Raw genomic sequence first — 6,159 nt, forward strand, 5'->3', positions numbered from 1 at the left:
ATGAAGCAAATTAAGAAAGAATTATTAGAAAAAGTGAAAAATGTTTAGACGTGTATGCAATTAGGGGTGCTCATGGGTTGGGTTGATCGGGTTGAAGGTATTTGAACAACCCAACCCAATGCTTGCGATTTGAAAAATCTTAACCCAACCCAACCCAACCCAAACCAAAGTGCAACCCAACCCAACCCAACCCGTACGGGTTGATCAGGTTAGTCGGGTTGATACTTTGGTACATTAAAATATTCTTCTAACCTTGAATATGTTATTTCTCTACTCATAATTTCTTTTTCATCATCAACCATTTAATACATATCCATATTTTTACGTATATCACATTCAGTTAATTTTCTCAATTTACATATATATGTTCACAGTTACTGAACATATATACGAATGAGTTATATAGAGATGTGAATAGATTGAAAATATGTGTATATGAACAACATACATGATAGTGTAATTGCCTAATGTATATATTAATAGAAATTCAACAATCATATTGAATCCAAGAAATAAAAGAATATCGGGTTCGTCGGGTTGGGTTGGGTTCAAATAATAGTAATCCAATATCAACCCAATACCTACGGTTTGACAATTTTACAACTCGATCAGACATTGGGTTGCTTCGGATTGGGTTATTTCGCATTGGGTTGGTTGGGTTGATCGAATTGGTCGGGTTTTTGAGCACCCCTATATGCAATAGATATCAGAATGCTTCAAAGCTGAACAATTAATCATCGACATTACAGTTGTAAGAGAATTACCGTTGTGAAAACAGTAAGTTACAACACAATTGTAGAGAAAGTTACGACTAACGAATTAACTTCAGATAAAATATTACGTAACAAACTTTTGAGAGAGAAAAATGGAATAATCATATAGACAAAAAGTGAGGTTTTCAAGAGATTTGATATCAAGATAATGTTATATAGCATTCCCTAGAAAAATGGATCCTTTGAATTATAACTCCATATGACATGGTGCCCATGTCCACCATTAAATATTTGAAATGTGTTGATGGGATTGCATTGATATGATTGATGATAACATATTTATTGATATATGATGATATCATCAGATCTGATCTGTTTAGTAACTGTTTATTCAAATGCTTATTTGATAAGTGTTTACTTATAAAAGTCAATACTATAATTTATTTTGATGAGTAAGATTTTAGTATGAATGCAACAATTTACCTGGTAAGCGCTTACCTGGGTAAGAGTCGTAATTTTCACTTACCGGTTAAGACTCTCTATCATTCTCATCGCTCTTACCCGATAAGATTCTTGGCCCTTGTCATGTTCATCCGGTAAGAAAATTTATTCGATAAGCAGTTACCAAGTAAGCGTTTAGTAAACAGCGCCTATGTGTTTTAAGGATGTATAATTTGAGAAATGTTTATTAAAGTTGTATAATCTGAGAAATATACACTTTAACTTGTATTTTAACAAAAAAAAAAATCTTAAAAACGGATATTTTTATACTTTTAAATAATATTTTTCACAAACTACTAGAAATGTACAATGCAGCGCGATACATCTTGATATTGAAGATCAAAACTTGAATCTTCAATCGTGATTTATACTTATTTTTATTCTTGTTTCCTTGTGGTTTTGACAGAGCGAGATAATATTTGGTTGGTTATTATAGTTTTATGAAGTATTATGTTGGATTAGTAGTAGGCATGAGAATGGGCCATGATCCGTCGGGGAACCCGGCCCACCCACCCCGGTCGGGGATAGGGATTCCCCGCTAAATCGGGGATGGGAACGGGGACCTCCATTTGTCTCAAACCGGGGACGGGTATGGTATTTCCCGTCCCGCCTCGTACATGTTATATATATTAATTTATAAATTATATATATATATACATATTATTTATTTCAACTAAAGCGTTAATTCATAAATTTCTATTTTCTAACTACGTTTATAATATAAAATTGTTATTTTTGGATGTTAATATGCAATTTTTTGGATGTCAAGTCAAAATACAATTACTCAATAAGTTTTGTATATTACTCATATGATTTTATATTACTCAATATCTTTTGGTACATGTGAATTGAAGTTTTTTTTTATTAAAATTATTTTTTTTTGTTTTAGGTTATTAGTTATTTATGATGTGGTTTTTTTTATTAAATTAAATTCATTTTGGTTTTAAGTTTATTGAAAATGTTTGAGATTTAAACATGTATGATCTCTCACATATTTAATTTAAAATAACTTACATAAACGAAAAAAAAATCCCCATTTCCCCGTTGGAGATAGGGATGCGATTATATTCCCCGGCAGGGATGAGGACGGGACGATGATAGAGATAAGTAATCGGGGACGGGACGAGACGGGATGGGGATTAAGGTCCTCGCTCCATTCCCGCCCCATTCCCATATCTAATTAGTAGGACTCATTACTTATTTTCAAATTGAAATTGTTACAAACGTGATAACTTAAGAAGTTTCATAATGCACATTTTCAGAACCCGAAAAATGAGGGTCAAACCTTGAGATCTACTGAGAAGTCCCTTGGTTGGCTATTACAAGGTGAATAATTACCAAACACATTTATAAATTCATGTTTGTAATAATAACAATTATACAATATTCTGATATAGCAAACCTCTTTTGTCGCATCTAAAAGATGAGACATTACCAATTTATCGTATTAAATAACACAATAACTTATTTAACACATTCTAATATAATTCATCACATCATATAAATAAAAATGTAATTTTCTCGTATCGCATGGGTGAGACAACCCCATCTTCTCGCAATACACTAGTGCGAGGACCTCATCTCATCGCACCACACTGATGCGATAAACCCAACTTTTCGCATCACACTGGTACGACAAGTTAACTTGTCGCATCACAAGGATACGACAAACATACTTCTAGCATCACAAGGATGCGATAATCACTTTTCATCACATCAATAGAATGCAATAACTTTAAGTTATCGCATCACACTGATGCGACAACTCCAAGTCATCGTATCATAAGGATGCGATAACAAAAAACACTTTGATCAAAAACCCATATTTTATTTCCAATTATTATGCCACCTTTATCATGGTATACGTCTCTCCTTGATATGTCACCCTTATCCCAATATACACCTCTATTTGATATGACACCCTTATAACCAAAATACACATCTCCTTGATATGTCACTCCTATATCAAACACGTGATATAAACATATCAAAATTCCACAATTATACAAATTAAAGCATCAAAAAACGGTTTTATATCATTTCCCACATAAAGAATGATACGGTTCTAATTCCGCTACCAAAAAAGTAAGTTTGTAAAATAACCCACCTTAACAATCACAAAGCGACGAAGATACGAAGATGAACGACAACAATTATCCAAGTAGTAATCACATAATCAATTCTACAAGCTCCCTTCTTTGGTTCTGTTTGCTTCGCACCAAAAGAACACACACACACACACACACAGAAGTTCTTACTTCTTTATCTCGACTCTCAAAACACACCTAAACCGATAACCTCATTTCCTCTTTTTATTTTTTTTAATTCACATCCAATAAGATAAAACAATTATCTCATAATACGATTAAATAAATCATTGCAGAAAAGCTTTTAAAACATTTTAAACACATTAACCAAATAAATCCCTCCACTTTTAAAAATAACCCCAAACTTTATAACCGATAAACCCGATTATCACATTTAATATAATATAAATAGACCATTAAAATTATTTTTAAAATATATTTATAATTGCCAATTAAATGAAAAAAAATAATAAACCAATAATATATAACCAAGCAAACCCACGGAATTATTTTATGGGGAACCAGCAAAAGCCATGAAATCTAAGAATTTAAATTATTCGTATCAATTTTATTAATCATAAAGTATTTTGTATTGATAATGTATTCAAATATTTAGATCCGTTTATCTTACGCTTTTATAAATAACATATAGATCTTATATTTCAATCCCACATGCAAGTAATCATGAATTCATTTATAATTTTTTCTTTTTTTTATCATTTAATTGTGTCCGACCTGTAATGCACATTTTAACACAATGAAATGAGGGTTAAACCATGAGATAAATATAATTAGAGAGACAATAAACAATAGTATATAATAAATAACAAACTTTTTTTCTCCAATGTAATTAATTCATATATTTTTGGACCCTTATTATCTACTAAATTCTTTTTGTTTCTCATTATATGCTACAATTTTTTGTGTTTATTTAATTTATTACATTCTTTTAGAATACTATTGTATTTTAAGAGAAAAATTTGGGCCCCTGATATATTTGGGCCCCGGGTGTGCGCTCGTGCCGCCCTCCCCCAGGGATGGCCCTGGCGACAAGTTGAAGAGTATGATGCGATAAAAATATGATCGCATCAATGAAATGCGATAAGTTGGTATCTTTATGTTTAATGCGATAACTTTGGTACTTAAATGGCTGGGTCCGATAAGATGATGTTGTCTCATCTATATGATGTGACAAAAATGTTTGTTTCAGTTAAACATTGTTTATTTGTTATTAATGCAAATATGAGCTTTCTAAAAGTGCTTTGGTGATTTTCACCCTATAATAGCAATAAAAAAATATTACTCATTAGACCTTATGGTTTAACCCTCGGATTAATCCGTTATTTCTTTCATCGCCCCCAATTTGCCAATATTTTGTTTTAAAAATGTGTATTACAGGTCGTGCAAATGTGAAGAGTAAGGGAAAGGGAAAGATGTGAAGAAGTTATGATTGCTTTACATATGTGGATTTTTGGAAAACTGTTATTATGCATGTACTTGAGAACTTGTTATGTCTGCAAGTCATGCACTTGATGTAAATGAATTTTTTTGACTACTTACCGATAAAATTCAACACCATCGTTTACTTATCGGGTAAGATTTTATTTACTAAAACACATTGTATGCAACAATTTATCCCGGTAAACGCTAACCATGGTAAGAGTGGTCTCCCTTACGTACCGGGTACGACTCTCGATTCTTGCATTCGCTCTTACCGGATAAGATTCTTAGTCCTTGTCATATTCATCCGGTAAAGTAAAGTGACTTGGTAAGCGCTTACCTAGGTAAACATAGTTCCAAAAAAAGTTTGTAGTTAACACTAAAAAAGCATGATACTTTCCTACAAACAATCATTTAAACACATCGTCATTAAAAAAGGTCCGAAATATTTTATACACTTATTTTCTATATTTATTAAATAACAGTTTGATACGTTTATACAGAAGTTGTTTATTTAATATAAATATTACGTTTCATTTACATTTTAGTAGTTGTTTATTTAATTGTCGAACATGCTATCATACACTTGCAAACCTGTCATCTTTGTCCCTACCCCCTTCCCGTACGACAAGATAACGAAACTTTAACCAATGAGGGGTGTTTTTAAGTCTGTAACGCATGTAAATCAACCTATAATTGTTTTATTTAAGAAACGGAAATTCTTAATTATTTTTTTATATATTTTTGAATCAGTTATAAATGAAATTAGACTGATATACACAATAAATGAGATATCGTATCATAAAACTAATAGATTCCTCTATCCGTATTGATAATAGCTTTTTAATTACCTTAAAACGATAGTATTTGATCTTTTTGAATCTTCTAAACTATCTCAGACAGATCTTTCTTGTCGATAACCTCAGACCAATCAACCGAATATTGATTAATACGTAATCGATAACTTGTACAAATCTTTCCATTTTCCAAGTCGATCCAAGTTGAGACCTTAATGTTGTTCTGTTGTTATTAATGGAATATGCCACCAAAGTTACAAAAAGGTTTTCTGTTGTCTCATGTGAAAGTTGAAGACACTTGAACAATTCAATCTAGTTTTTGTGTTTTGAAAAATCTCAACCGAACCCAAGATCCAAACAGTACGGGTTGATACTTTGATACATCAAAATATTCTTCTAATCTTGAAAATGTTGTTTTCTCTAGTCTACTCGGAATTTCTTTTTCAACTTATTCATACTTCTTAAATCTTAAGAATATCATATCTGGTTCTCAGTATACATATATGTGTGTGTGTGTTATCACAGTTACTGAACTTATATACAAATGATTATATAGAGATGGAGAATAGATTGAAAACATATATATATATATATATATATATATATATATATATATCAAGA

Source organism: Cynara cardunculus, assembly GCF_001531365.2.
Source record: "Cynara cardunculus var. scolymus isolate 2C chromosome LG 4, CcrdV1, whole genome shotgun sequence".
NCBI lineage: Eukaryota > Viridiplantae > Streptophyta > Magnoliopsida > Asterales > Asteraceae > Cynara > Cynara cardunculus.